General features: G+C 36.7%; 6 non-coding genes across 6 annotated transcripts; 3 read left to right on the forward strand and 3 right to left on the reverse strand.

Moving 5' to 3' along the window:
* The first annotated feature begins 7,899 nt into the window (after positions 1-7,899).
* TRNAC-GCA (transfer RNA cysteine (anticodon GCA)) lies at positions 7,900-7,970 on the forward strand. Its single transcript has one exon. It is a non-coding gene; the product is annotated as a tRNA-Cys (tRNA).
* A 3,031-nt stretch (positions 7,971-11,001) lies between these two features.
* On the reverse strand, positions 11,002-11,083 carry TRNAY-GUA (transfer RNA tyrosine (anticodon GUA)). The gene has a single exon. It is a non-coding gene; the product is annotated as a tRNA-Tyr (tRNA).
* Positions 11,084-11,590: 507 nt separating this feature from the next.
* Positions 11,591-11,662, reverse strand: TRNAT-GGU (transfer RNA threonine (anticodon GGU)). The gene has a single exon. It is a non-coding gene; the product is annotated as a tRNA-Thr (tRNA).
* Positions 11,663-14,146: 2,484 nt separating this feature from the next.
* TRNAG-GCC (transfer RNA glycine (anticodon GCC)) lies at positions 14,147-14,217 on the reverse strand. The gene has a single exon. It is a non-coding gene; the product is annotated as a tRNA-Gly (tRNA).
* Positions 14,218-15,041: 824 nt separating this feature from the next.
* Positions 15,042-15,129, forward strand: TRNAS-UGA (transfer RNA serine (anticodon UGA)). The gene has a single exon. It is a non-coding gene; the product is annotated as a tRNA-Ser (tRNA).
* Positions 15,130-18,757: 3,628 nt separating this feature from the next.
* TRNAS-GCU (transfer RNA serine (anticodon GCU)) lies at positions 18,758-18,845 on the forward strand. Its single transcript has one exon. It is a non-coding gene; the product is annotated as a tRNA-Ser (tRNA).
* The last annotated feature ends 1,821 nt before the right edge of the window (positions 18,846-20,666 follow it).

Here is a 20,666-nt window from a genome sequence, read left to right on the forward strand (position 1 = left end):
GGGAATATTCACACTATATAGAATATCTTGACTCTGAATAGTTACATGCAAGTCTATATAACATAGAAAAGCAGGCTGCCCATGACGGGTACGTGTGGGGTGAACCAAATTCTCATTGAATTTTATTTTTCCATTCGAAGGGGATCGTACAAGGTCGGCAGTACCCCCTGTGAATACTCCGCCAGTATGAAAAGTTCTTAATGTTAGTTGAGTCCCTGGCTCCCCAATTGATTGACCTGCAATAATACCTACGGCTTCTCCCAATTCGACCAGATCACTATGAGTAGGACTCCGGCCATAGCATAATTGACAGATCCAAGAAGTGCTTCGGCAAGTAAAGGGGGTTCTAATATATATTGGTTGTGCTCGAAATGGTTGTGCTCGAAAGGCAGTTATGAATCGATTGACTAATCCAATTCCAATATCTTGATTTCGCGCGGCAATGCATCGTGAACCGATATATATATCGTCTGCTAATACACGACCAATTAGTGTTTGGACAAAAAGTTTTTCCGTCATCCCATTTTGAGGACTTACAGAAATACCTCGGATAGTACCACAATCTCTTCTACGCACAATAATATGTTGAACTACTTCAACAAGTCTACGTGTAAGATATCCAGCATCTGCTGTTCGCACAGCAGTATCTACAACCCCTTTGCGGGCTCCATAGCAGGAAATTATATATTCTGTCAAAGAAAGTCCCTCGCGTAAATTGCTTTGAATAGGTAAATCAATCATTTGTCCTTGAGGGTCCGACATTAATCCTCTCATACCTACTAATTGGTGTACTTGAGATGCATTTCCTCTGGCTCCTGAAAAAGACATTAGATAGACTGGATTAGAAGGATCCGTTATCCGAAAATTTGAATTCATTTCTTGTTTCAAATATTCACTTGTCGCATACCATATCTCAACAGATTGGCGTAATTTTTCTACCGCGTGTACAGCCCCATAATAATAGTGTTTCTCCAAAAGAAAACTCTGTTGTTCCGCGTCTTGGACTAACCATCCCTTAGAGGGTATTGTTAAAAGATCCTCGATTCCTAACGAAATCGATGTAGTAGTGGCTTGATGGAAGCCCAGAGTCTTTAGTTGATCCAGTATATGGGATGTATATCCCATTCCAAAATGATCTATTAATCTGCTAATAAGTCGTTTCATACCAGTTCCGTCTATCTCTTTATTATGAAAGACCAGATTGGCCCGTTCCGCCATACATAAGTACCCCCTTTTCGGCTGAGTAGGATTCGACAATTGCTGAGTAGGATTCGACAATGGGCCTGAGTCAGTGATTCGAAAATTTAATTAACTTAATTGCCTCAATCTCAATCTGGATTCGCGTGGCAAATAATGATGATACTAGGGAAATCGGAATGCCCCCCGAAAGGGGAGGGGCATCGCCGAATCTAACTTTCTTGTTTAGGTAGTGTATGAATAGGCCTGACTAAATCCTTGTATGGCTTCCTCTATTTCTCTATAAAAAGAAATATGACCAAGAGTGGTTCGAATGTATATCGAACGAATTTCTTTTTTTCTATTTCCCATTATTAGATAGTGGGCATAAATCTCATGATAAGTCCCCAAAGATTCATATTGAACTTCAATCGGAACTTCTCTTGACCCAATGACGCGTTGATCCAGGTTCCATCGTAGCCACAAGGGACTATCTAAACTGATTAGTTTTTGTCTATAAGCTCCCAGTGCATCATAAGAACTAGAAAAATGGGGTTCTTTATCTTTCCTATATTTAAAATTATTATTATTATTGTAATTTACTTTTAGATTTGGGTAGTTTCTGCAACTATTATATCTATTTGCACAAATACCTCGACGCTTTCCAATCGTTAATACATAAAGCCCGATAAGCATGTCTTGGGTTGGTACGCAAATAGGATCCCCAATAGCGGGAGATAAGAGATTCATATGAGAAAACATAAGTAAACGGGCTTCTGCCTGAGCTTCCAAGGATAAAGGTAGATGAACAGCCATTTGATCTCCATCAAAGTCCGCATTGAAACCCTTACACACTAATGGGTGTAAAGAAATAGTACGCCCCTCTACTAAAGTGGGTTGAAAGGCCTGTATGCCTAATCTATGCAGGGTAGGTGCTCTATTTAACAGTACAGGATGTCCCCGCATAACTTCTTGAAGTATTTCCCATACAATGGGTTCTTTTTCCCAAATTTTCCTTTTAGCAATCCTTACATTAGAAGTGGCGCGTTTCGTGATTAAATCGCGAATTACAAATAGCTGAAAAAGCTTTATTGCTATCTCTAGAGGTAATCCACATTGATGTAATGAAAGCGAAGGACCCACAACAATGACAGAACGCCCCGAGTAATCGACCCGTTTCCCAAGCAGAGTCTCGCGAAACCTTCCCTCTTTACCTTCAATTACATCTGAAAGTGATTTGTATACTTTATTGTGACCATCCCTCGTCGGTTGCCCGCGGGACCCACTATCAAGAAGTGTATCCACGGCTTCTTGTACCAATTTTTCCTGGCACATTACTAAATCTGCTGGCGCTAATTCACTTCTTTTTAATAGATAGGCAAGATTGTTGTTCCGACGGATAACTCTCTTATAAAGTTCATTAATGTCTGAAGTCACTACTTTATCTCCAGACCTATAAACAATAGGTCTCAATTCGGGAGGAAGAACCGGTAATAAGCACAAAACCATCCATTCTGGTTCTACATTTGTTTGAATAAAATGTTTCGCCAATTGCATGCGTCTAATCAAAAAAACTTTTCTTATTCGTCTTTTTCTATCTTCCCACTCATCTCCACTATACCCCTCGTCTTCTAATTCCTTCCATTCGACCAAAGAATTCTCTATAATAATTCGCAAATCCAAATCTGCTAATTGTTCTCTAATAGCACCTGCTCCTGTCGCAATTTCCCGATTTCGAAATGTTGCAAAGCCTGGGGTAGAAAAAAAGGGAGAAATGCTGTGGTTACAGGATGCAATTTCCTCTTCGAATAAACCTCGTAATCGTAAAAAAGTGGGTTTTTTAGTGCTGGGCCTAGCAAAAGAGAAATCGCCGTATACTAGGCCCTCCAACTTCTTAAGAGGTTTATCTAAAAGATTCGCGATATAACTAGGAAGACCTTTCAAATACCACACATGAGTCACGGGACATGCGAGTTTGATGTATCCCATTTGATATCTTCGTATCCGAGAATCCACAAATTCGACCCCGCATTTTTGGCAAAATCTTTCGTCTTCGTTTTCAGCTCCGCTCGCTCGAGAATTGCCACAAGCGCAAATCCCGCTTTTTATGGGTCCAAAGATTCTTTCGCAAAACAATCCATCTTTTTCTGGTTTATCGGTTTTATAATGAAAAGTAGAGGGCCTTGTGACTTCGCCAACGACTTCTCCATTAGGTAGGTTTTTGTTAGCCCAAGCCTTTATTTGTTGAGGGGAAACGAGTCCAATTTGAAGTTGTTGATGTTTATATTGGTCAATCATAAAATAGAAATAAGAAAAGAATTTATATTTATTCCGATCAAACTTCCTCCCTATTAACCTGGAAGTTCTTTTCAGATACAAGGAAATGATTCAGTTCTAGAGCCAAAGATCGTAGTTCTCGAACGAGCACTCGAAAAGATTCTGGAGGATCCTCATGATTAGGTATTCTTTTTCCCCAGATCGTAGCATTAAGTATTTCTTGGCGAGCTATAAGATGGTCAGATTTATAAGTAAGTATCTCTTGTAAAATATGAGCAACACCAAATCCTTCTAAAGCCCAAACTTCCATTTCTCCTACTCGTTGTCCCCCTTGCTTGGCTCTTCCTCTAACCGGTTGTTGTGTAACAAGTGAGTAGGGCCCAGTAGAACGCCCATGAATTTTCTCATCAACTTGATGAATTAATTTTAAGATATAGGACTTCCCTATTAGAACAGGTTGCTCAAAGGGGTCGCCTGTTCTTCCATCAAATATTCTGCTTTTTCCCGGGTACTCGGGTTCAAATACCCATGGATTTTTTGTTTCTTTACTGGCTTCATATAATTCTGAAAACACAAGTTTTCTTGAAGCCTCTTGCTCATATCTCTCATCAAAGGGTGCTATTCTATAATGTTTCTTTAGCAGATCCCCCGCTAATCCGAGCGAGCTTTCAAATATTTGTCCCACATTCATTCGGGAGGGTACTCCTAAGGGATTGAAGACCATATCAACGGGTGTTCCATCTTGCAAATAGGGCATATCTTGCCTAGGCAAAATTTTGGAAATGATCCCTTTATTCCCATGTCTTCCGGCTACTTTATCCCCAACTTTGATTTCACGTTTCTGTAAAATATATACACGAACCATTATGTCGAGCGGGTCCCTTTGGATCCATTTCACATCGATAACGCGCCCTCTTCCACCTATAGGTAATTTCAGAGAAGTTTCTTTTGAAGTGGAAACCTCAAGGCCAAATATGGCCCGTAATAATCCAGCTTCCGCGATATAAGATGATTCGCTCGCTATCTGAGGCGTTAATTTACCTACTAAAATATCACCAGTTTCTACCCAGGATCCCAACCTAACAACTCCATTTCTGTCCAAATTGCGGAGTAAATGTTCTTCTAGATGTGGTATTTCTTTAGTGATTTTTTCAGCGGAGCCCTGGCTTGTCGTATCCGTCTGAATTTCATATTTCCGGATGTGAAAAGAGGTATAAATATCTTCATATACCAAACGTTCGCTAATTAGTACTGCGTCTTCAAAATTGTAACCTTCCCATGGCATATAAGCTACTAATACGTTTTTTCCTAAAGCAAGTTCGCCCCCAATTGTAGCAGCTCCTTCTGCTAAAATTTGTCCTTTTTTAATGGATTTACCCCGTGGAACCCGGGGTTTTTGGTGCATACAAGTATTTTTGTTAGAGCGACGGTGGTTAACTAAAGGAATACTTATAGTCTTCCCACTACTTGATAAAAGTATCTTATGACTATCAGTAGAAATGATCTTTCCCTCGCGTTCGGCTATAATGGAAACCCTCGAATCTAGAGCTGTTTGGCGTTCCAATCCAGTTCCAACAATGCATTTCTCGGACCGAGAAAGCGGAACTGCTTGGCGCTGCATATTAGAACTCATTAAAGCCCGATTCGCATCATTGTGCTCAATAAAAGGAATGAGAGAACCCCCAATAGAAAAATATTGGAAAGGAAAAATACTTCTAACATGAATCTGTTCCCATGCAATAGTCAAGAATTCTTGACGGTATCTAGCCGGAACAACCTGTTCTTCCTGAATACCTTGATTCAAGGACAAAGAATTTCCTGCTGCTATCATATAATATTCATCTCTATTTGGTGATAGATAAACCACCTGTCTCTCTTTTTTTTCTTTTGCTTTCTCAGCAGATATTTCATAAAACGGACTCTCTATGGATCCCCACAAGTGATCAATTCTCGCATGAATTGTTAAGGATCCAGTAAGTCCAACATTGATTCCTTCAGACGTGTCAATTGGACAAATACGCCCATAGTGACTCGGATGAATATCTCGGCTCCGAAAACTTGCGGTTCTCCCCGTCAACCCTCCAGGACCTAAACAACTCACTTTTCGCCCATGAACAGTTTGTGTCAATGGATTCGTTTGATCAAAAACTTGAGATAACGGGTATGTGCCAAAAAAGGTCTCATAAGTAGTTATTAATAAAATTGAAGTTGAAGTTGGAGTTACCAAAGTTTGGGGAGTCGGTTTCGATTGACGTATGAATACTCTACGAATAGTTTTTTGAACTGCATGTTGTAAACGACCAAGAGCCAATCCGAATTGATCTTGTAACAGATCCGCAACCGAACGAATACGTTTATTTTTCAAGTGATTCATATCGTCATCGTCAAGTATACCCGTTCCAAATTTCATTCCAATCAAATGATCCGTAGCGGCCAATACATCTCGTGGTAACAAGAATGTATTGTTCTGAGGAATATCAAGATTAAGTCTCCGATTCATATTTCGTCGACCAATCCTTCCTAATTCACATTTTTGTTGAAAAAATTTCTTTTGTAATTCCTCGCATAAGGACTCCGAAAATACCAGGTCCCCACCTACACAAGCAAATTGTTGATAAAACTCCAAAATAGCTTTTTCTTTTGACTCAATCCTCTTCTTCTCTTTAGCATTCGGGAAAGACAAGAAAATTTCAGGGTAGGAAACATTATCCAGAATTTCTCTTAGATTCGAACCCATAGCTGATGATAGAACTAGAATAGATATCTTTTGTTTTCTACTCACGCGAGCCCATATCCTTTCTTTTTTATCAATTGCTAATTCCGATCTCCCCCCCCAATCTGATATTATAGTGCCAGTGTAGATAGAAATTCCCTTATGATCTAATTCCGAGCGGTAGTAAATACCAGGACTTAGCAATATTTGATTGATCACAATTCGGTATATTCCATTTATAATAAAGGTTCCTAAGGAATTCATTATAGGAATGTTTCCGATAGAAATGGTTTGCTTTTGCACATCGAAACCAAAAATTAATCTCGCAGATACATATAATTCGGAAGAATAGGTGAGTGATTCATACACAGCATCTCTTTCTTTTATCGAGGGTTCTAGCAGTTGATATCCTTTCGCAAATAATTGAAATGCAATTTCGTGATCTGGATCTTTAATTGTTGGAAACTTGTCAAGTTCTTCTGCCAAGGCTTGATTAATGAACCTACAAAATCCCTCGAATTGGATCTGACTAAATCCGGGTATTGTGGACATTCCCTCGTTTCCATTCCGGAGCATCTTAATCTTAAGTTTCCTGTTTATCAAAGAAAAATTCCATTATCAGCTCACTCTTCATCAATCCCTATGGATCGATCTAGCAATCATGGAATCTATATTCTGTTTACTGAATCACATGAAATTCTAGGGAACTCCACATACGTATTTCATATATGTATTTCATACATATGAATAGAGACCATTTGGACGAAAGTTCGAGTTTGCCAGGGGTACAAATGAAATGAAAATGAATTGATAAAACATTCCTACAAAAAAAATTCTGCCACTTATACTTTATGTTATGATATTCTAATCAGATTGGATGGCAAAGATTTCTCATTTTATCTCCTTTCTATGAATGTAATAAAGCCGTAATATAATATACTAGAAAGTTTGACTTTACTTCGATTTAGAATAGCGTGCTTACTTTAATTTCTCAAAATAATTTGAGGGTTCTTTTTTATTTCGGATCGGAGTAGTATAATTGCTAGAAAATTCAGTATTTCATTGTGGAATTCTAAAATAAAGTAAGTCCCTTTTTTAAGTACATGCCAATCTAGTTATCCACCTCTCCCCATATCCATGCTTTTCTTTTATCGTAATTTCACTTGGGTACGCCAAGATAGTCAGGTTATACTCTATATCAGAGCAAATTTCCTTTTTTTATTCAAGATATTTAATTTAATACTTTGAAAAATTAAAGCATGATTCCCCATAGAGATATGTACATAAAGGGGATCTTTGGATAATAATGCTGTTCGGACCTAAAGTTTACCTATACACGGATTAAGCATAAAGCCATAATATTTTATTATGCCATTGAAGGGGGGGGAGATAATACCGATTTAAGAGTAGTTCACTACTGCAATAAAAAAAAGAGAATTCTAGTTAACGGTTCCAATTTATTCTGAATTTTGCAGCCTGTGAATAGAAATCCACTTTTTCTTCTTTTTCATCTCAATAGAAAGAAATGGGAAGTTTTATTGTGTTAACAATGTATGTTTTAAGATAGAATCTATCGAGGAGAATAATAGAAACTGGATCAAAAAAAGCAGGAATAGATTTTTTGAAAAAGATTGGAAAAAAGTAAGTAGAATTATATTCAAAATAAAAGGGGCTTTTCGTAAGAAAACGTGGATGAATACTTGCTGTTTTCTAGATTTTTGATCGGATTTTTTGGCGGCATGGCCAAGCGGTAAGGCAGGGGACTGCAAATCCTTTATCCCCAGTTCAAATCTGGGTGCCGCCTGATCAATAAAATACTTAGGTTTTTTTTATAGTGCTGATCGAATTCGATAAATTTTTACTTCGCATAAGTTCGGGCAAGAGAGTAACTGGGCCTGCCGATACTGGGTTTAGAGAAACCATACCATAGTTCTATCCTCAAACTAGGGTTAGGGTTTGTTTTGACGGTAGTGGCCAAAATGGTTATCAATAGGGGTGAGGTAGTGTTTCCTTATTCTTTTATTATATGAATTTGAATTGGTTCTTAATTGAGATTCGATTTGATAATTTTAAAATACGAGGATAAGATGTCAGAAATCTTGGTATCCAAAGAAAGGTCCCTAAGGGGCATTCTTTTTTTTTTTCAATCTAAGATTCAAGAAGGGACTCCACGAAAGAATATCAAGACTTACTAATTATTATACATTTTTTTATCGTACATCTTATGTTACCTACATACACTAAAGTAAGGACTACTTAATTCTAACGAGAATCAGATTAAATAGGTCGATCAAAAATCAATTTAGGAGTTGTATTATGGATAAAATCTCTTCATTCTTTCATAGAATGATACAAAGCAAGGCTGCAGGGTTTAGGTCAAAAATAAACATTAGGTAAGGTAGGTATCCAATAAATATTTATCTATCGATAATTTTATGGTATATTCGGGCGTCCTTTGCTTAAAAAAAAAAAAAAGAGTAACAAAAGGAATAAAAAATCTTCCTATTCCCGCTTCTTCTATTCAGGACATCATTCCCGTACTCTTTCTTTTTTAAGGAAAAAAGGGCTATAGTATCTCGTATTTTTAATGCTCTCTAATTCTACCAGAATTCCTATAAGAATTTGTTAGGAGTAAATTCCTTGAACTGATTGATCCATGGCCTTAGGGCGGAATCCCTTTTTGACTCTGTACCCTTGATTCCACTATGATTATTGATCAATAGTAGAATAATCCCTTCATAGAAATAGGAGACATAATTTAGATGGATATAGTAAGTCTCGCTTGGGCTGCTTTAATGGTAGTCTTTACATTTTCTCTTTCACTAGTAGTATGGGGAAGGAGTGGACTCTAGGGATACTACTAATTGATTAAGTAATCAAATTGTTGTATCAATTCTTTTCTTTAATGGATCATTTTGCATTAATCATTTTGTCAAACGTTATTCTTTAATCTTTTTCTTTAGTTTTGTTTCACTCCTGTAAGAAACTCTTGTATTGTAAGTTGTAATGTAAGAAAGAGCCATTATACCAATTCAGAATTTCTACTAGAAATGACGAATGGTTAAAAAAAGTTCTATACATAAGAAAATTAGACTTTCTTCCACGGAACTATTCACGGCATATCACACATTTTCCATTTCCTTTTACTTTTTACTATAGTCTATTCTTCATATTATTTTTCTTTCCTTCCATGGATTCTTTGGTCAAGAATTGTCTTAGATTTTTTTATTTTGACCTGATTGAAATTAAGTGGATGCAATGAAAAAAGAAATTGAATTAGACTACTTAACTATTTCAATCTACTAATCTATTCTATGTAGATTCAAAGATAATATAATAGAAAGAATCTAAAGTGTCGTAGAAAAAACTATATGTAGTTCTTTCTACCACACTTTAAGATTCCAACCAGATCCTTTCATTTAAGACTTGGATTTTTTTTATTTAATCCCTTTTTAATTTCTTCAATGATTAATTGGAATTCCAATTAATTATTTTGGCTGACTGTTTTTACATAAATAATAAGTAAAAAAGAAGTAGGAACTAGAATGAACAGTGCAGTAGCAATAAATGCGAGAATATTGACTTCCATAACCTCTTTATTTTTTATTTTCACAATAACTCGGGATGTAATCCCATGGAGAGGAAAAAGGGGTATCTTGTAAATTCAAGGGTAGGGCTTGCATTCTGATAATACTGAATCAATTCAATATTATGAATATCGGATCTATCAAATCAATTCATGGATGAGAGTTATATTTCACGGATGAGAGTTATATAGTATAACATAGGAAGATCCTCTATCCACACTAAGACCAAAATGGGTTTTTTGATTGGATTAGGAATTCCCTCTTTTTTAATCCTTTTCTACTTTTTCTTTTCTATATCTCTAACCCACGAGCTTTCTTAATCTTATACTTTCTTAATCTTATACAATTTCCCTTCCTTTTTCTTATAGTTATACATACAATTATGTATGTATTATATGACCAACTTTCACTTTCTATGGGTCACATAGACATCCAAATAAGCAGTAGAAGTGAGATGGGGAAAAGAGGTCTGAAATAAAAAGGGAATACGATTTATGTATGGATTCCGGTAAAATACCGGTACTCTATTCCATAAGAGTGGAATAGGAAATTAAGATGAGGATGGTATCATCATAAAGAAAGATAGAGTAATATAATATCCTAAATTCTACTAATCCACATATCGTATGTGTGTCTTTCTTTATCGATTGGGAGTAGTGAAAAAAAAATTCCTATATGCCCTCCCTCCCTCTTTAATGAGAGATGCAAAATAAAAAAGTGAAGTAAGGGTGCCCTGTGGGTATTTGATCTTGCTCCCTGCCCCTTTTTTTCATGGAAAAAGGAAATATCAATTTCTCCATTCATTGAACCCTAGTTCGGGACTGACGGGGCTCGAACCCGCAGCTTCCGCCTTGACAGGGCGGTGCTCTGACCAATTGAACTACAATCCCCGCGGGGTGTATGGCATACCCATTCTTAAATAGAACCATAAGAAGATTCGATTCGTCTTTCGTACTCTAAGAAATAGACGAATCATATACTACATACCCACATATTATATTATACGTGGGTATAGTGAGAGTGACATAACTAGTATGTCGTGATTTTTTATCACTAAAAATGGATAATAATCCAGCCTTCAATAAGAAAAACTCTTTTGTTTGTAAGAAAGGAATGAGAGAGATATGGATTAGAAAAAAAAATTTCCCTTTTTTCTTTATCTTTTATTTCTATAGATCAGACATTTTATTTTATGGAAGAAAAACAAAAGGATTTAGTTCATACTCACGAAGCCCTAGATTTTTGGTTTGGGCCGAGCTGGATTTGAACCAGCGTAGACATTGTCAACGAATTTACAGTCCGTCCCCATTAACCACTCGGGCATCGACCCAGGAAGAATTTATTCTAGGGTTTTTGCTAATCTATGATTAACCTCCTTTCATAATACTCCCTACCCCCAGGGGAAGTCGAATCCCCGCTGCCTCCTTGAAAGAGAGATGTCCTGAACCACTAGACGATAGGGGCATCACTAGACGATAGGGCCATATACAACCGCTCGTGATTATACTATAATCATAGTATGAGCAGTTTTTTGGAATTGTCAATATACTCGAAAAGTATAAATAGATCCAAAGCAAAGAGTTTTTCCAACTTTTCTGTTATGTTTTCATCTAGGATTTTTTTTAGTTGATCGTTATAGATTAATTCTCCGTGCTTCATTTAGTGTTCATACCAAAAATGCATCCATCCCGCACTAAGTCATAAAATTCTCTAAAAATATAGAGAAAGTTTCAAAAACAAAGAAAAAAAGTGAATCAATTTAGTAGAAAAGTACTCTATCAGATTCGAACCAACGACTTACGTCTTAGCACGAGATTACTCTACCACTAATTTAAAAAGCCCTTTATCGGATTTGAACCGATGACTTATGCCTTACCATGGCATTACTCTACCACTGAGTTAAAAGGGCTTTTTATTTAATTCAAAAATTAGCCACTTGGATTTCCCATTATGGGTCTACTGCATAATGTACATATTATATATATAATATATAGAGATAGAGAGAGAGACATTATGTAGAGATTGTATATGTATATATCGATATCTTGAGAGCTCAAAATAAAATTAATAAAAAAAAACATACCCTACATAACATATCCAACTCTTCTTGGTTCAGGGTTTTCCGTTTCCGAAGACTAGTAAAATAGGCGGATTCTGGAACCCCAAGGATTCAACGGTATATGGATATGGAAAATATAAGATTTCCGATCCTAGCGGGAAAAGGCGGGGAACAGATACCCAATAGGATATAGGATCCTTGGGAGGAACTTTTGGTAATGGCCTTGATCCTCTATGCTATTTTTTATGTGTTCTTAGTTCTATTGAACTTTTTGCATTCTTTTAAACAAGAATCTAATAAACTAGAATTGAGTCAGTGGAAAAAAGGAGAGAGAGGAAAGTGTTAAATGGAGAGAGTCGACTAATCAGAGACTTTTAGGATCTTCTTTACATCAGGTAAATCTGTCGGCCCTGTCCGTTTTTTTCTTTAAGTTACGACTCTTTGCTGCTTACTTCTATCAAGCCATAGGGAAAGTCTATGATGAATTTGGAAAACTCATCTCACTCTTACTCTATGGCTCGGACTTAATGGGGGAAGAAAACATCTTCCATAATTTCTTTTTTGTTCAATTCTGGACAAAAAAGAAAAGGAAAAAAGGAATTTATAGGGACAGTGTTACCCCCTATATCCCCTAGTTTATATTGTAGGAATAATAAAACAATTTAGCAGTCTGACACACTTACGTCCTTGCAAAGTAAATAATTATTATTGTAGTCGTAACCGTAGAATAGGATCCTAATCAAAATAAATACATTTGGTTCAGGCGCTATTAGCATGGTAAGAAAAGATTTTTTTTACAGACCAGAGGGGCTATCTAAATCCTAAAGTAAAGGCGAGCGATCGAAGTAGAAGTACCAACGGCTCAGTGTCATGAACCTTCTCCATCTGATTCAATAAGGGGGAATTAGCCTTCTTGTCAAATGGCTATCCTTGACAAAGGGTACCATTTATACCATAATCTACAATGTAGCGGGTATAGTTTAGTGGTAAAAGTGTGATTCGTTCTATTAATAACTGAATTTGAAATGATATACTTAAGGCATCCTTAAGTTTTTTATTTTTATATTCCGATGAAAACTTTAGTTCTTATAAAGGATTAAATCCTTTTCCTCTCAATAGCATATTGAGGAAGAATATACATTCTGGCGATTTGTATCCAAAGACTAATTTAAATTGCATCCAAAATAAAAATAGGATTATGAGTACAGAGTCGCGAAGCATAATTTTGCATTGGATTAAGTATTCCAATTTTGAAAATATGAGTAAAGGATCTATGGATGAAGATACAAAAAAGTTGATTTCCAATCGTAACTAAATCTTCTTAAAATAAGGAATAAGGAAGCCAAATAGCTAAAAAACGATAGTTTTGGTTTACTAGAACCATCCGCATATTGTTTCAGCTCGGTGGAAACCCAATTCTTTTCCTCAGGATCTCTTGAATGAAATTAGGGAACGAAGTAAGTAGATTAGATGAATTTAGATAGAATTTCTATCTCCTACTCTATAAGGATCATCTAGAAAGCGGAGAGCTTTGGTTCCATTCAAATAGAAAAGCTGACATAGATGTTAAGTGGTGAGAATATCCATAAAGGAGCCGAATGAAATCAAAATTTCATGTTCGGTTTTGAATTAGAGACGTTAAAAATAATCAACCAACGTCGACTATAACCCCTAGCCTTCCAAGCTAACGATGCGGGTTCGATTCCCGCTACCCGCTCCATTCTGTATAAAAGGAGTATTCTATTTGTCTAGACATGTTAGAGGCTTGTATTCAAGCCTTTTTTGTCCACCAGTTTCTGGTACTCCAGAGCGGAGTAGAGCAGTTTGGTAGCTCACGAGGCTCATAACCTTGAGGTCACGGGTTCGATTCCCGTCTCCGCACTTAGCAGTCTGTATAAAAGGACTATTCTATTTCTCTAGATATGTATGGTAGAGGGGCGTATCCAACCCTTTTTTATTCATTAGTTCCCGGCCCTAGAGGGCAAAATTGAGCAGTTTGCGAAGTCACTTGCCTTCAAAAAAAGAAGGCGCAAGGCCTCTCCCTACCCTGCAGAAAATAAAAATGAAACGAAAGGGACAGTCTACCTCTCCCTTCCCTTTAAAAAAAGTTTGCCCGTTGTTTGTCTCAGTTAATACCCAATTTTTGGAGCTCTGTTGGCGAGTTCTATTTCTGCCTCTGGAGCGCCCTCTTTTTTTGAGTGGGATGCAAAGGAAGGGTAAGATAGTAAGGGATACGGCACTAGACTAACACCTAATTAATACTTAATTTAATATAAGTAGTTAAACAGTTAACTAGACTAAACTTTTTATCATAGTACTTTGATAAATTAAGCGGGCGAGCGGCGGGAATCGAACCCGTATCTTCTCCTTGGCAAGGAGATATTTTACCATTGAACTACGCTCGCTACGGTATATATTTTATAGCGTATATCCGCCTGGGTCGACCTTCTATGTCTGGGTCGACCGTTTCATTTCATTTTCTATTATATTAGAGTTTTCCTTTTTTTATTATCTGTCAATGAATATTCTAATGGGAATGGAATTTCATAATACTGAAAGAGAAGAGCTAGCAATTCGGAACGCAAATTGCGTTTTAATACGTCTCACTATTCTAATTTTTTAGAAGAAATGGCCTTTATTATTTCTTTTTTATGGGGTTAATAAATATTAACCAAATTTCATTTAAGAAATGAGAGAATTCAGAATAGCTACGAGAAAGACTAGTCCAATCCATAATGATGTACCGGAAAATACAACATTTTTATTATTTGACCAACCATCAGGAGAAGCAAATACAAGGGGTACACTAATTACTAAGACTGAGGAAGTCGCAATTAATGCAAAAACAGCTAATTGGAAAGCAATAGTCATATTTCTAATCCTCCAAGCTACCATCAAATAAAGTTGACTACATATTTGATCCCTCACTTAAACCAAAATTGTAAAAAAATACAAGAAGTAGGAGGGGTTTAATCATGAATCCATTGATTCTTCTCTTTAATTCAAATTTATTACTTAAACCGCTTTTTTATTTGGATATGGGGGTGAGAAGAGATTATTTACTCTTTATTTCACAAGCGGGTATAGCGGATCCTGTATCCGTGTATACAGTATACAGAGATATATCGAAAAGGAACTTGTATCTGATATCTTTCTAGAGGCTAATAAATCTTTTTATTTTTTATATGGCTATGTTCTATTTGTAGGAGTAAAATAAGGATTAGGCTGTGGAGAGATGGCTGAGTGGTTGATAGCTCCGGTCTTGAAAACCGGTATAGTTCTAGGAACTATCGAGGGTTCGAATCCCTCTCTCTCCTTTTGCTTATTGAATACGTTTGTTTCTTTCATTTTTATTTATTTTTTTTTTCTGTCCCTTATCTTTCTTTCATAAAAAGGAATGAATGGCTCGGCTAGATGGAATAACCGAGCCAGAACAGAAAAAAAGTAGAACAGGTATAAATAAGAAAATCTTAGTTAAGAGGGTTCATGTAAAGAACAGGTTCCAAATCACGATCGATTCCCTTTTCAAAACCTGCTGCAGCAGCTCGGGCTCTTCCTGCATGCCATAAATGGCCCACAAAAAAGAAGAATCCTAGAACAAAATGAGAAGTTGATAACCAACTTCTAGGAGAGACATAATTAACTGCATTGATCTCGGTAGCTACGCCACCCACGGAATTTAAAGAGCCTAAAGGAGCGTGGGTCATATATTCTGCTGAGCGTCGTTCTTGCCAAGGTTGTATGTCTTTTTTCAACCTACTCAAGTCCAAACCGTTGGGGCCCCTTAGAGGTTCTAACCATGGAGCACGAAGGTCCCAAAAACGCATAGTTTCCCCTCCAAAGATAACCTCCCCAGTTGGGGAACGCATTAGATATTTACCTAAACCTGTGGGTCCTTGAGCGGATCCCACATTAGCTCCAAGACGCTGGTCTCTAACTAGAAAAGTAAATGCTTGAGCTTGAGAAGCTTCTGGCCCGGTGGGTCCATAAAACTCACTCGGATAAGCTGTATTATTGAACCATACAAAACAACAAGCGATAAAACCAAAGACAGATAAAGCAGCTAAACTATAAGACAAGTAAGCTTCTCCAGACCATACAAATGCACGGCGAGCCCATGCGAAGGGTTTGGTTAAAATATGCCAAATTCCGCCAAATACACAAATAAAACCCAACCATACATGCCCACCAATTATATCTTCTAAATCATCTACACTAACAATCCACCCTTCTCCACCAAAAGGAGATTTTAGTAAATAACCAAATATAACACTGGGACTAAGGGTCAAATTGGTAATTTTTCTTACATCTCCCCCCCCAGGGGCCCAGGTATCATATACACCGCCAAAATAAAGAGCCTTGAGTACTAGAAGAAAAGCACCTAGACCTAACAAAATTAAGTGAATACCCAAAATTGTAGTCATTTTATTTCTATCTTTCCAGACATAACCAAAGAATGGAAAAGATTCCTCAAGAGTCTCGGGTCCCAGAAGCGCGTGATAAATGCCACCGAAGCCTAAGACTGCGGAGGAAATTAGGTGAAGTACGCCAGATACAAAGTACGGAAAAGTATCTAGAACTTCCCCCCCTGGCCCTACTCCCCAACCTAGAGTAGCTAAGTGTGGAAGTAAAATCAACCCTTGTTCATACATGGGCTTTTCTGGTACGAAATGGGCCACTTCAAATAGGTTCATTGCTCCGGCCCAGAATACGATTAATCCGGCATGAGCTACATGAGCTCCAAGCAGTTTACCGGACAAATTGATAAGTCTGGCATTCCCAGCCCACCAAGCAAAGCCGGTGGTTTCTTGGTCACGACCAGCTAAAACGAAAGTTCCATTAAAGAGCGTTTCCACGTGGTAGAACCTCCTCAGGGAATATAAGATTTTCATGAGGCTGATCCTGAGCTGCCATCCACGCACGAATACCCTCGTTTAAAAGAATATTTTTGGTGTAGAAAGTCTCAAATTCAGGATCTTCCGCTGCACGGATTTCCTGGGAAACAAAGTCATAGGCACGTAAGTTCAGAGCCAAGCCAACTACGCCAATAGCACTCATCCATAAACCGGTGACGGGTACAAATAGCATAAAGAAATGTAACCAACGTTTATTGGAAAAAGCAACACCAAAGATTTGGGACCAAAAGCGGTTAGCAGTGACCATTGAATAAGTTTCTTCAGCTTGAGTTGGGTTAAAAGCACGGAAGGTATTTGCACCATCACCGTCCTCAAATAGAGTGTTTTCTACGGTCGCTCCATGAATAGCGCATAGCAGAGCCGCACCTAATACTCCGGCAACTCCCATCATATGAAATGGGTTCAACGTCCAATTATGAAATCCTTGGAAGAAAAGGATGAATCGAAATATCGCTGCTACGCCAAAACTCGGCGCAAAGAACCAACCAGATTGCCCCAGTGGATAAATAAGGAATACAGAAACAAAAACAGCAATTGGACCAGAGAATGAGATTGCATTATAAGGCCGCAATTGAACAGACCGAGCAAGTTCAAATTGGCGTAACATGAAACCTATTAGTGCAAAAGCCCCGTGGAGAGCTACAAAAGTCCATAGACCGCCTAATTGACACCAACGAGTAAAATCTCCTTGTGCTTCGGGCCCCCATAGTAGCAACAAAGAGTGTGCTAAACTATTGGCAGGGGTAGAAACTGCTGCGGTTAAGAAATTACAACCTTCCAAATAGGAACTAGCCAATCCATGGGTATACCAAGAAGTTACAAAAGTTGTCCCTGTAAACCAACCCCCTAAAGCGAAATAAGCACAAGGAAAGAGCAATAGGCCAGACCATCCTACAAAAACGAAACGGTCCCTTCGTAACCAGTCATCCATAGTATCAAATAGATCATTTTCTTCTTTAGGAATTCTACCAAGGGCTATAGTCATAGTGATCCTCCTATTCAATTACTTCAACCATTTCCGAGCACCTCATATCACTTTCCAAGGCATATGATAGTTTTATTATCTGTGGACGATTTCTTTCTCGTTCAATGCCCTTTTTCAATGGTCTCGAAGAGAGAAATTTCCCATTTTTATCTATGGAGTCACAGTCACAACCGAGGTCGTGGTAAATCCATGAATTTGATTCGATTTGTTTTTCTTATACTATTTATTTGTTTTTCTCTATACTATAGAAATAGAAATAAATTGTTTTTCTTATACTATAGAAAGAAATAAACCTTTGAATTCAGCATTATTCCAAGACTCCTATTTCAAAGTCTATCTTTTAAGGGAAAAATGCAAATAAAAGTAACCCTTCTTTTCCCATTCCCTCTCTATTGCATGGGTGGAAGAACTAAAATAATAGAGGATTCTGAAAAAAAAAAATGGACCTTCGAAATCCAATTTTATGTGTAGCGCAAAGGAGTTGCGATTTCTTCTTATTCCTATAGAACATCTAGTAACAAGAATATGAAATCGTAAATAGCGAAAAATTCTTGTCTTGCGCGGTCTAAGTCTAAGGAAATAAAAAAAATTCGCTTATACAATTTCATCTACATCGAATTTATATATCAGAATAGCGGATAGAGGCATCATTAAAGGAGTCAGGTCTACTTACTTTATGCTTCTTTCCAATTTTATGGTGGATTTGATAAGAACCCTTTTTGCTTTCTTGATAAATAATCGACAAAAAAAGCGTTTTTTTTATATAACCTGCTTGTTTTATTATAATTATAACAAGTCCTATATGGAAATGCCCGCTAAAGAGAAAATCTATTTGATTGTCTCTCGGCCAATATCGATTTTTAGAAAGAAAAAACAAGAATTTTCTTCTTTTTTTATTAACATTAAGAAAAAAGAATATAATTAAAATGGAATTGGCAATATAATTTTTATAGACTTTTGAAAGAAAAAAAAGGGGTTTTTTGCAACCGTTATTTCTTATTTCTTGCCTATATCATATCACGGAAACCTTTCGCTTTGGAACGTGGAGAGATGGCTGAGTGGACTAAAGCGGCGGATTGCTAATCCGTTGTACAATTTTTTTGTACCGAGGGTTCGAATCCCTCTCTTTCCGCTCCCTTGGATCATTTGGGACTTTCGAATTGGAAAGAATTCTGACCCCCGGATTTTCTCATAGATAAATGTACGAAACAAATCCAATAAGAAAAAAAAAAACTGAATTTTTACTCCTCGCGTCCAGGATTCCGTCCTGGGTCATTAGATAAGAATCCAAAGATAAAGAGTGAAACAAAGAATATCACTACTGTATAAACAAAAAGTTTGAGAGTAAGCATTACATAATCTCCAAGATTTTTTTTTAAGGAATAGATTACCAGTTTTTCCTTACCACACGGATCCACTAGGATGGTTTTTTTTTATACCTAAAAATGCAAAAAAGAATTCTTGAAAAAAATTGCAAGAATTCTTTTATAATAAGCACTCTTATCAATAGCAAAAATAGGGTTAGGTGGTTAGGTATTGTGTAGGTACCTTTAGGTACCTGCTCAACCTAGGTGCAGGGGAGTAGAAAGGCTGATCCAAATTTATTGCTGTAGCTACCCATTCAATGTAGAAGAATTTAAATTTTAGAATCGAAGGTTCATAATATAAAAATATAAAACTTCTCGGCTTTTACCCATTTTAAAATTTTTTTGGAATGAACACATCATTCAATTTGGCATACAGAGTACTAAAGATTTCATCGAAAACTTACAGCAGCTTGCCAAACAAAGGCTAATAGAAAAAAGAATAGAGGTATAACAGGCATAATATCCACGATTGGATTGAAAATAGCATAAGCTTCGGGTAATTTGGCAAAGAAAAAACTAGTAGGATAAAGAACAGAATTAAAACAGATACAGGTTAAACTAAGTATATTAGGCATAACAAGCATTTCATTCTTGTAGAGTAAATAATTGGATTTTTCTTGAGTTATTTTTTTAAGGGAAAGAAGGAAAAGGCAGATTCAAAATCTTTTTTCTTCGGACTTTCCCAAACACAAAATACCTCCTTGTATTCGCACTCTCAAATGAGAGTGGAATAAATTCGACTTTCATATAATATCTTAATAGAATTCCATGTAATGATCAATGCATTTTTTTGATTCTATATTATCCGCATGTGTAGAATACTAGCAAGAGAATATCCCTCCTTTTTTATGTAATTGAAATGGTATTGACGAATAACAAATAAACATACTAGTGTTTATTAGTGTCGCATAAAACCCGAAATGGGGCGTGGCCAAGTGGTAAGGCAGCGGGTTTTGGTCCCGTTACTCGGAGGTTCGAATCCTTCCGTCCCAGATTGTTTCTGATGAAACAAACGGTGAAATCATATAGTATTCCGTACGAGACAAAAGTTTATTAAAGAGAATAATGATATCTTATTCTTTCTCAGAAAACATAATAAAGTCTTAAGTCCAGTCAAATTGACTATCTTTATTTTCATGAAAAAATGGGATCTATCAAGCACATTCAGGATATGCCTCTACTATAAAATCACTTAGTCATATTTTTTTCTTCCTTTTGGTATTCGAGTTGAAGAAGTACGAGAATTCTATAACTACCAAAAACTTTCAATCTTTTCATTGGAATAGTTTATTTAGTTATTATAGTTAATTGTTTTTGGTACTGAAAAAATATATTACTACTAGAATTCTAATTCTAGTAATTAAATTAATTAAACTTTTTTGGAGGTTGATAGTTTATTTATTGAGGAAGAGTCAATCCTTCTTTTCTCACTTCAAGATTGATCATCTCGAGCCATCCGTTGAGGGTGGAAATTTAAGAATAAATAAGTTTTAAGCAAACTTGTTTAGTCGTCTTTTTCAAACTATGTTTCATTCATATGATAGAATTTTAATATGGGTTTAAATAAATTGGATCTTGGCGGAGGC

The sequence above is a fragment of the Triticum urartu genome, unplaced genomic scaffold (genome assembly GCF_056163025.1).
Source record: "Triticum urartu cultivar PI428250 unplaced genomic scaffold, HENAU_Tu73 scaffold2, whole genome shotgun sequence".
Lineage (NCBI taxonomy): Eukaryota > Viridiplantae > Streptophyta > Magnoliopsida > Poales > Poaceae > Triticum > Triticum urartu.